Source organism: Canis lupus, unplaced genomic scaffold, assembly GCF_011100685.1.
Source record: "Canis lupus familiaris isolate Mischka breed German Shepherd unplaced genomic scaffold, alternate assembly UU_Cfam_GSD_1.0 chrUn_S1451H1635, whole genome shotgun sequence".
Classification (NCBI taxonomy): Eukaryota; Metazoa; Chordata; class Mammalia; order Carnivora; family Canidae; genus Canis; species Canis lupus.
This window is the reverse complement of record NW_023330284.1, coordinates 142469-154210: the sequence shown is the minus strand read 5'-3', so window position 1 is coordinate 154210 and position 11742 is coordinate 142469.

Sequence of the window (11742 nt, the reverse complement as noted above, 5' to 3'; positions counted from 1 at the left end):
ACCCTTTCAACTAACTTGTCTTTTCACCCTTTTCACCTGTATCCCAGATTTAGCTTCAGCATCCTTTCTGAGGTTATTATAAGCTGCGGTAACCTTAACTTATGGAATAAACCTTTTTAAATGGGTTTTTTTTCTCATTCAATTATTTAGGTTCAATGTTTATGTGACAGTGTTGAGAACTCTGAATATGTTTCCATCATATTCAAAGTATTTTTACTCTCTGGACACCTCGGGGTAATTTCTGACATTATGACAAATATAAAAACCTGAATGACTGAACCTGTGAGTGCAAGTAGTTATATTATGGCATTATAAAGTAGCTCTCAAAAGAACCTATTCAGTCATATATATTAGAGTTCATTTCTATAAAATAAAATTTCACACTAGGGAATCTCAGGAATAGTTGCTTTATATAGTTCTAGGCTATGTTTCAAGCACAACAGGAAAAAAATGCTTCTGGTATTTCCAGAAGAATACAAGAGAGAAGATGGATCTTGATATTGTCGGTCATAATTCTTAGCTGCAGTATTAACAAAATATGACTATATATATTTTGTGGAATTTGTTTAAACCTATGAATTTTTATATTGAGTAGCTAATATAAATAAAATACAAATAAGCAAACATTTTTGTTCATATATATAAATAGGCAAATTTAAATCTGTCAAAAAATGACAATTGAAGTATGGTAGATTTCTTTGGTCTTCTCCTTCACTCTTGGTTGTCTCGCCTTTGGAAGACTCCTCCTCTACTGGCTTCCATGATACTCATCTCCTTTTCTTCTGACCTCTTTGTCTACTAAGGAGTTTATTCTCCTTTGATGGTCTCTGTTCCTCCAATCCCTGCTTCTCACTTTATTCTATCTCTGGGGATCTCACTCATGCCTTTTCACCAACTGCAGATGACTTCCATGTGTCTTCTTTGAGCCCACATTGCTCTTTAGAACTTTAAAATCAAGGATGTATCTTCCTTCTGGGAATCTACTTGTGTGATCCATGGGCACCACAAGCATCACATGCCCCAAACTCATATAACCCTTCTCCCAAATATGTTGCTCCTTCTGTGTCCCCTTGTTCAGCAGATAACAACCTTTTCCCAACGTGAAACATTGAGGCTTATCTGAGACCTCTTTCTCTCCCTTGCCTTAAAATTAATTGTTCAATATCTCCTATTGAAACTATAGCCTGAATATCTTTTAAGTTTCTCTATCATCTCCATCTTCACTTTTGATGACTTGATTGATGAATCAATATTTCTGTAATATTCCATAATTTTCTCCCTTTTTTAGAGACGATTTGTGAATCTGCTCCTTACATTTTGTCAGAAGGACTTTCTTAATATGTACATAAGCTGGTACATAACTTCTTGCAAGACACATCACAAAAGGCAAGGGAAAGCAAAGCAAAAAGAAACTATTGGGACTTCATCAGTATAAAAATCTTCTGCACAGCAAAGAAACAATCAACAAAACTAAAAGACAACCTACAGAATGGGAGAAGATATTTGCAAATGACATATCAGATAAAGGACTAGTAGCCCGTGATCTATAAAGAACTTATCAGACTCAACACCCAATTAACAAATAATCCAATCAAGAAATGGGCAGATGACATGAACAGAAATATCTCCAGATAAGACCCACACATGGCCAACAAGTACATGGGAAAATGCTCTGCATCTCTTGCCCTCAGGGAAATACAAATCAAAACCACAATGAGATGCCACCTCTCACCAGGGAGAATGATGAAAACTAATAAGACAGGAAACAACAGATGTTGGGGAGGATGTGGAGAAAGGGGAACCCTCCTGCACTGTTGGTGGGAATGTGAACTGGTGCAGCCACTCTGGAAAACTGTGTGGAGGTTCCTCAAAGCGTTAAAAATTGAGCTACCCTATGACCAGCAATTGCATTTCTGGGGATTTAGCTCAAATATACAGATGGAGTGAAACGCCAGGAAACCTGCACCCTCCAGATACATACATCAAGTGCATATAAAATCAATAAAATATTTCAGTGCCTAAGCATGTTCAGTATGTATGTATGCATGTATTCATTTATTTAATTTACTATTATATTTAAAAGTTTTTATTTATTTAAGTAACCTCTACACTCGATGTGGGACTTGAACTCATGGCCCTAAGGACAAGTGTTACATGCTTTTCCTATTGAGCCAGCCAGTTGTCCCTATGCAGGGTTTTTTTTTTTTTGTATATTTTTTATTGGAGTTCGATTTGCCAACATATAGCATAATACCCTGTGCTCATCCCGTCAGGTGCTCCCCTCAGTGCCTGTCACAAAGTCACCCCATCCCCCCGCCCACCTCCCCTTCCACCACCCCCTTTCACTTCCCAGAGTTAGGAGTCTCTCATGTTCTGTCTCCCTCACTGATATTTCCCACTCGTTTTCTCTCCTTTCTCCTTTATTCCCTTTCACTATTTTTTATATTCCCCAAATGAATAAAACCATATAATGTTTATGTTTGTCTTTCTCTGACTGGCATGTCCGGTATTTAACAGGAGTTGGGCTTCACCCGTCTAACAAGAATTGTATAGGGGGTGATTTCTAATCTTGATGTTTAAAATTGTAAAATATTCAGAAACGTTTATTTATGTTTTAAGATTTTATTTATTTATTCATAGAGACACACACACACAGAGAGGCAGAGACACACGCAGAGGGAGAAGCAGGCTCCATGCAGAGAGCCGGACGTGGGACTCGATCCAGGGTCTCCAGGATCAGCCCTGGGCTGAAGGTGACGCTAACCGCTGCGCAACCAGGGCTGCCCAGAAACTTTTATTTAAAAGAATCTTTTGGGATTAAAGGCATTCAAATTGGCAAAGAAGAAGTCAAACTCTCCCTCTTCACCGATGACATGATACTCTACATAGAAAACCCAAAAGCGGGATCCCTGGGTGGTGCAGCGGTTTGGCGCCTGCCTTTGGCCCAGGGCGCGATCCTGGAGACCCGGGATCGAATCCCACGTCGGGCTCCCGGTGCATGGAGCCTGCTTCTCCCTCTGCCTGTGCCTCTGCCTCTCTCTCTCTCTCTCTCTCTCTCTCTGTGACTATCATAAATAAATAAAAATTTAAAAAAAAGCCTCCACCCCAAGATTGCTAGAACTCATACAGCAATTTAGTAGCATGGCAGGATACAAAATCAATGCCCAGAAGTCAGTGGCATTTCTATACACTAACAATGAGACTGAAGAAAGAGAAATTAAGGAGTCAATCACAGTTACAATTGCACCCAAAAGCATAAGATACCTAGGAATAAACCCAACCATAGAGGTAAACTATCTATACCCTAAAAATTATAGAACACTTCTGAAAGAAATTGAGGAAGACACCAAGAGATGGAAAAATATTCCATGCTCATGGATTGGCAGAATTAATACTGTGAAAATGTCAATGTTACCCAGGGCAATGTACACGTTTAATGCAATCCCTATCAAAATACCATGGACTTTCTTCAGAGAGTTGGAACAAATTATTTTAAGATTTGTGTGGAATCAGAAAAGACCCCGAGTAACCAAGGGAATTTTAAAAAAGAAAACCATGTCTGGGGGCCTCACAATGCCAGATTTCAGGTTGGACTACAAAGCTGTGGTCATCAAGACAGTGTGGTACTGGCACAAAAACAGACACATAGATCAATGGAACAGGATAGAGAACCCAGAAGTGGACCCTGAACTTTATGGGCAACTAATATTCGATAAAGGAGGAAAGACTATCCATTGGAAGAAAGACAGTCTCTTCAATAAATGGTGCTGGGAAAATTGGACATCCACATGCAGAAGAATGAAACTAGACCACTCTCTTTCACCACACACAAAGATAAACTCAAAATGGATGAAAGATCTAAATGTGAGACAAGATTCCATCAAAATCCTAGAGAAGAACACAGGCAACACCCTTTTTGAACTCGGCCATAGTAACTTCTTGCAAGATACATCCACGAAGGCAAAAGAAACAAAAGCAAAAATGAACTATTGGGACTTCATCAAGATAAGAAGCTTTTGCACAGCAAAGGATACAGTCAACAAAACTCAAAGACAACCTACAGAATGGGAGAAGATATTTGCAAATGACATATCATATAAAGGGCTAGTTTCCAAGATCTATAAAGAACTTATTCAACTCAACAGCAAAGAAACAAACAATCCAATCATGAAATGGGCAAAAGACATGAACAGAAATCTCACAGAGGAAGACATAGACATGGCCAACATGCATATGAGAAAATGTTCTGCATCACTTGCCATCAGGGAAATACAAATCAAAACTACAATGAGATACCACCTCACACCAGTGAGAATGGGGAAAATTAACAAGGCAGGAAACAACAAATGTTGGAGAGGATGCGGAGAAAAGGGAACCCTCTTACACTGTTGGTGGGAATGTGAACTGGTGCAGCCACTCTGGAAAACTGTGTGGAGGTTCCTCAAACAGTTAAAAATATACCTGCCCTACGACCCAGCAATTGCACTGTTGGGGATTTACCCCAAAGATACAAATGCAATGAAACGCCGGGACACCTGCACCCCGATGTTTATAGCAGCAATGGCCACGATAGCCAAACTGTGGAAGGAGCCTCGATGTCCAACGAAAGATGAATGGATAAAGAAGATGTGGTTTATGTATACAATGGAATATTACTCAGCTATTAGAAATGACAAATACCCACCATTTGCTTCAACGTGGATGGAACTGGAGGGTATTATGCTGAGTGAAGTAAGTCAGTCGGAGAAGGACAAACATTATATGTTCTCATTCATTTGGGGAATATAAATAATAGTGAAAGGGAATATAAGGGAAGGGAGAAGAAATGTGTGGGAAATATCAGAAAGGGAGACAGAACGTAAAGACTGCTAACTCTGGGAAACGAACTAGGGGTGGTAGAAGGGGAGGAGGGCGGGGGGTGGGAGTGAATGGGTGACGGGCACTGGGGGTTATTCTGTATGTTAGTAAATTGAACACCAATAAAAAATAAATTAAAAAAAAACGAAGGCAAAGAAACAAAAGCAAAAATGAACTATTGGGACTTCATCAAGATAAGAAGCTTTTGCACAGCAAAGTATACAGTCAACAAAACTCAAAGACAACCTACAGAATGGGAGAGGATATTTGCAAATGACGTATCAGATAAAGGGCTAGTTTCCAAGATCTATAAAGAACTTATTCAACTCAACAGCAAAGAAACAATCCAATCATGAAATGGGCAAAAGACATGAACAGAAATCTCACAGAGGAAGACATAGACATGGCCAACATGCACATGAGAAAATGCTCTGCATCACTTGCCATCAGGGAAATACAAATCAAAACAACAATGAGATACCACCTCACACCCGTGAGAATGGGGAAAATTAACAAGGCAGGAAACCACAAATGTTGGAGAGGATATGGAGAAAAGGGAACCCTCTTACACCGTTGGTGGGAATGTGAACTGGTGCAGCCACTCTGGGAAACTCTGTGGAGGTTCCTCAAAGAGTTAAAAATAGATCTGCCCTACGACCCAGCAATTTCACTCTTGGGGATTTACCCCAAAGATACAGATGCAATGAAACACCGGGACACCTGCACCCCGATGTTTATAGCAGTGATGTCCACAATAGCCAAACTGTTGAAGTAGCCTCGGTGTCCATCAAAAGATGAATGGATAAAAAAAAAAAGATGAATGGATAAAGAAGATGTGGTTTATGTATACAATGGAATATTACTCAGCCATTAGAAAAGACAAATACCCACCATTTGCTTCAACGTGAATGGAACTGGAGGGTATTATGCTGAGTGAAGTAAGTCAATCGGAGAAGGACAAACATATGTTCTCATTCATTTGAAGAATATAAATAATAGTGAAAGGGAATATAAGTGAAGGGAGAAGAAGTGTGTGGGAAATATCAGATAGGGAGACAGAACATAAAGACTCCTAACTCTGGGAAACGAACTAGGGGTGGTGGAAGGGGAGGAGGGCAGGGGGTGGGGGTGAATGTGTGACGGGCACTGAGGGGGGCTCTTGACGGGATGAGCAATGGGTGTTATTCTGTATATTGGCAAATTGAACATCAAAAAAAATTATTACAAAAAATATAATAAAATAAAAGAATCTTTTGTAGTATGCACTTGGGCTCGCTTCTGACACACACACATGCTGGTTAAAGAAAATAAACTATTTTTTTTTCCTATTCAGTAAATTTGTACTATGGACAGATTAACAATAGTAGAAAACCAGTTTGAAAACATATGTAACTATGGCCACTGTCATTAAAAAGTAGATTTTTCAGGTACTAGAGTAAACTAAAGGGAGACCAAGTGGCCAAAGGATTTCAAAACCCTAATAGGTTCGATTTTTAAGAATTTAAGTGTCTAAAATAATTGTTTTCTTTAAAACCTTCGTTAAGATTGACACAAAGAAAACTCTGAAGGATATTTTGTAGTTTATTTTTACATATAAAGTTATTTTTTTTATTTTTATTTATGATAGGCACACAGTGAGAGAGAGAGGCAGAGACACAGGCAGAGGGAGAAGCAGGCTCCATGCACCGGGAGCCCGACGTGGGATTCGATCCCGGGTCTCCAGGATCGCGCCCTGGGCCAAAGGCAGGCGCCAAACCGCTGCGCCACCCAGGGATCCCTACATACAAAGTTATTAAATAAAATCAACTACCTCTTTTTTCTATGATTGTAGGACCAGAGCTTTGTTTCGGTTTTCTTGCAAAAATAAAAATGCCGAATAAAATCAGAAATCATTTCTAACAAGTAGAAAATGAACTATAGCCTTATTTTTAAATGAAAAAAAGTAACTGTTGATATAGTCACATGCCCCCGTTTTTCCTACTTATTGCTCAAGTTACATTTCTCAGACACCATAATTCTCTCTCAAAGTCCTACAGAATTCTAAACACCCAATGGAGGCAACTCTGAGAGTTATAACATTTCTTATAAACAACAGCCAGGACTATTAACTGGAAGAGAGTGGTATATGGTTTTTCATGCTACATTTTCCATCTCATTTGAATTAAAGTTTTGATTAAGAGATCTAAGATGGTAATTAACCTCAGATGAACAGAACGTCAACTCAGCTCCAGAAGAGAGAGCTTTCTTTCTGAGGTTATTCAATCTAATAAATTTTCATTCGTGTGAAGGTGTTTATCAGCATTGAGCACACTAGTTTTGAGCAAGGTGCGTCAATCTTTGTAATGAACTTATTAATTAGAGTTAATTTAATTGAAGTGGAATTGAAGGGCTAATTAATGGACAAACTGCTGATGAAGATAGAGGAAAGCTCTGTTGCTTTCAAACCTATAAACTTTCTGATGGAAAGAATTCATTTCTTCTCTTTTAGCAGCTTAACCAAATGTTTCTGCAGGTATAGAGTCTACTCTTGTTGAATTTAGATATTTGAAGGTCATTTCTACAACAACAAAAGAAGTAGCTTTGTAGAGTGTTTTGCTTTAGGATTTAGTTAGTTAGGAATTCCTTTTTTTAAAATTTTTATTTATTTATGATAGTCACACACACAGAGAGAGAAGCAGAGACATAGGCAGAAGGAGAAGCAGCTCCATGCACCGGGAGCCCGATGTGGGATTCGATCCCAGGTCTCCAGGATCGCGCCCTGGGCCAAAGGCAGGCGCTAAACCGCTGCGCCACCCAGGGATCCCTAGTTAGGAATTCCCAATAATGCTGAAAGTTTCTTCAACCACAGATGTAAGTTACCAACAATATTTTTGTAAACTTCCAAGGACAGCCGTGCAACATGCAGATACATTTCAGGCATGAGAACCAGGATATTTTCAGAGGATGAATATATGCATATTTGATCTCCTTACTAATAATTCTAAGTAAGTTTTCTGTCTTTTTGTAGCTAATTGCAAAGTTTAATAAAGTCTTTGTTTCCTGTGGTTAGTCTCTTCCTCCCAAAAAAAGTATTGTATTAATTATTCAACTCTATATATTGAGAGTTTAATATATGGTTTTCTGCTTTGCATTGGGGGTAGAAAGATGAATAGGATTAAGATCTTCACTCACTACGTCTAAGCAGTCATTTTGTATACAGGTAAAATTAGATTTTCAGCTGGCAAAATAATTATATTAGCATGTAGAAAATCAGTCTAAATATGTAAAATAATGATAGGTGATTTTGGCAGCCAGTTTAATCTTTTAATTAACATCTATCCTTTTTTATCTTTTCTGTCATTCATGGCAGTATCATTTTACGAAGACTACTGAATCATCTTTTTAAATTTTATTTTATTTTTAAGTATTTAAAAGTAATCTTTACATCCATCAGGGGGCTTGAACTCAGAACCCTGAGATCAAGAGTTGCATGCTACCCTGACTGCACCAGCCAGATGCCCCAGGACTGAATTATCTTTTGAGCTACAGTATCAATTACAAAGGATCCTTTATAAAATGACTCAGATGATTATTAAATAACATTATATGAAACAAAAAATTATTTCATTATTTCTTTCTTACTCTGATAATTGTGGGAGACAAATTAGAATGGCAATATTTCAAACCAGTATTATTTTATAGCTAGTATTATTTTGCTTATTTTACTGATGAAGGCATAAGAGACCTGAACCAAGTAGCTTTACTGTAAAAATAATTACATCTATAAACTTTAATTGGATTTTTTTTTGGTGGGATGCATTTTTTTTTTAGTACAGAAGCCAGAAAGGGAAATAAAAACTCAACAGAAATAATTAAATGCCTATTTTGATTATTGTGATTATAAAATACATTTTTAAGAACAGAGGACAAAACAAGCTAATGTGTTATTTAAATAATGTCTCACACCTATGCTTGATAATGTTGGGTGATGATTTCCTAGAACTCTTTCGTGGGGCTATTCAAGGTCCTCTATAATCCCACCCGCAGTTTATGTTTTCACTCTCATTTGTCCTGTACATGTTAATTGCTCTTGTGATCATGACTTTTTTAACAAGTTTCTGGTCCTCCAAGCTATGTGAATCAACTCATGTTTCTTTTTTTAATTTTTATTTATTCATGAGAGACACAGATAGAGAGAGAGGCAGAGACACAGGCAGAGACAGAAGCAGGCTCCATGCAGGGAGCCCGACACGGGACTTGATCCGGGAACTCCAGGATCACGCCCTGGGCTGAAGGCAGGCACCAAACCGCTAAGCCACCCAGGGATCCCCTCAACTCATGTTTATATGAAGCTGTAAGGAGCATCAACCTGTCTGCTCCCAAAAATGTATGGCCAAAAGATGAGGGAGGCAGAGGAAAAGGAAGGAAGAGAAGGTAGGAGGTTGAGGATGAGGGAGGAGGGAAGGGAGCCAAGGGAGTAGGAGGAAAGTAGTAGTAGGGAGGGAGGGAGGAGGGAGGAAGGAGAAAAAGGGGGGGAAATGAGAAAATGTTGGGAAGAGAGTGCATCATTGTCCTTTTGTCCCTTTACCAAGGATATCTACTTGAGGTGTCAACAGAAGTTTTTCATCAATATCACAATTTATCCTGTACAAAACTATCTTTAGTGTGAGCTTTGAGGATTGTCTGTAGTCAGTGAAGAATGGCACAGAAAACGGTAGTGCTGCTGGTAATTCATGTCACCCAAGTTTCTCAAAGTGCCAGGAAAGATAGATTTGTAAAAATTACTAGTCTTTTTCTCTCCTTAAAATAAGCATGTGAATTCACCGCCTTAGTGGGATTTCTCTTAGGTTAATGCCATTAGGTTATACTAACAGATGAGATAATTTGCATTTCATACATTTCACAATTGGGGAACTGTAGTTAGGCAGTACTTTCCTGGGGAAGCTCCCCTGAATCAATGAAGAATAAAGATGACAAGCTCTAAAGGCTAAGATCACCTTTGGAACGCGACCACCATGACTATGACCATCACCACTTCTATTAACAGGTACCACTTACCAAGTACCTGCCAGTATCAGGTACTGTTCTAAGTGCTTTTCACTTATTAACTCATTTCCACTTTCTGACGATTGTATAGGGTACTGCTCTTATCATCCACATGTTACAGGGAAAGAAAATGAGGTACAGAGAAGCATTTTAAAGAGCTGATTTGACATTACAGATGTAGGGAGCAGCCAGCGCTAGACCCAAACCCAGTCCCTTCATCTCCAGATTGCCTGCTCTTAACCACTCAGTTATAAACAGGTCTTCAGAGAAGAAGGCAATCAGTGTGGGCTTCCCTTCAGCCAAGCCTTTGTTTTTATTGACTCAACAGTGTTAACAACAAGACCTGTCCCTTTGCCTTCCCCCTTCTCTCCCCATCACCTCCCTGCATCCTGCCTCACTCCTCACCCCTTCCCAAAGACACGACCACTGTCCCAGCCCACCCTGCTTGCAGATGTTCAGTTCTCTGTACCAACTCTGTACTGTCTCTTCTGCAGGCTCCATCTAGTTCTCCTTTAAAATGGCCCTCCGATTTATCCTCTTCATTTCTACAAACTCCTAATGAATTCATTCTCTCAGCACTTCACACTCTGGGAAAGCTCTCAAACTTGCCTCCTGGCCGTCAAATTCCAACTAGTCGTGCTCTCTGACACATAACCAATTGGGCAGTTCTCACATACTTCTCTCATCACACTGGTGGGCGCACATTGTCAGGTCAAGTGGATTCTCCATTGTCTGAACCGTCATTTCTAAGCTGCGTCCCTTGTAACGGGGCCCAACCCAGCCTTTACCTCCGAATACCTTTCCTTTACTCTCCCACGTGTAGAACAATAATCTCATAGTTGGATCTTTGCTAGTGGTAGTTGTCATAGTAGTAGTAACAGTCACAGGAGTGGAGGTGGCAGCACTATTTTGAATGGATTCTGGACTAAGCCTTGTACGTTATAGACATTAATTCAAGCACTTGCCAAAGTATCTCTGTAAAGCATGTCTCGGTTAAATCCATTTAACAGATGGGTAAACTAAAGCATACCGTAGTCTGCCTAAGTTTACACAGCTATTAAGTAGTGGAGGTCGGGTGTGAACCCAAGCATCTGATCTCAGATGTGCTGAAGTGCTATGAAGTACTTTCTCATACTGTTCCCCTAGTTGAAAAATACCTCCTCCCATCCCCATACTAACTACCATCTTGAAAGAAGGTGACAAATGTTAACCAAAATCCACTTGAAAACTTCCAATGTGCATCAAGGAAGGAGCATTCCTCTGAATGTTGACTGTATTTAGCATATTATTCCATGTAATATCCAATAAAATATTAAACTGGGATGTGGGGATCCCTGGGTGGCGCAGCAGTTTAGCGCCTGCCTTTGGCCCAGGGCGTGATCCTGGAGACCCCGGGATCGAGTCCCACGTCGGGCTCCCGGTGCATGGAGCCTGCTTCTCCCTCTGCCTATGTCTCTGCCTCTCTCTCTCTCACTATCATAAATAAAAAAATAAAAATAAAAAAATAAACTGGGATGTGTTGTTTTCCAAGCATTTCATGTGCATTTGACTTCATCTCCCCAATTAAACTGCAATCATCCAGATTAGAACAGTACCTTTTAACACTGTGGCACTAATGTGGTCATGGAATAAATTCATGGGATGCAACCAGCACTAACAAAAAAAATAGGACATCCTTGGAGAAAAGCATCCGTGTGTACCAATTTGTAAATCTTTGTTTCAGTTATGCGAGTATATTATATGCAGTAGGGTCACAGTGTAAAACTGTTTGAGGCTGTGGGTTATGGTCAAAAATTTGAAAGCCACTATCCTAGAGGGTAAGAAGAATTCATTATTCTTTATCCCTCCAGGACTCATCAC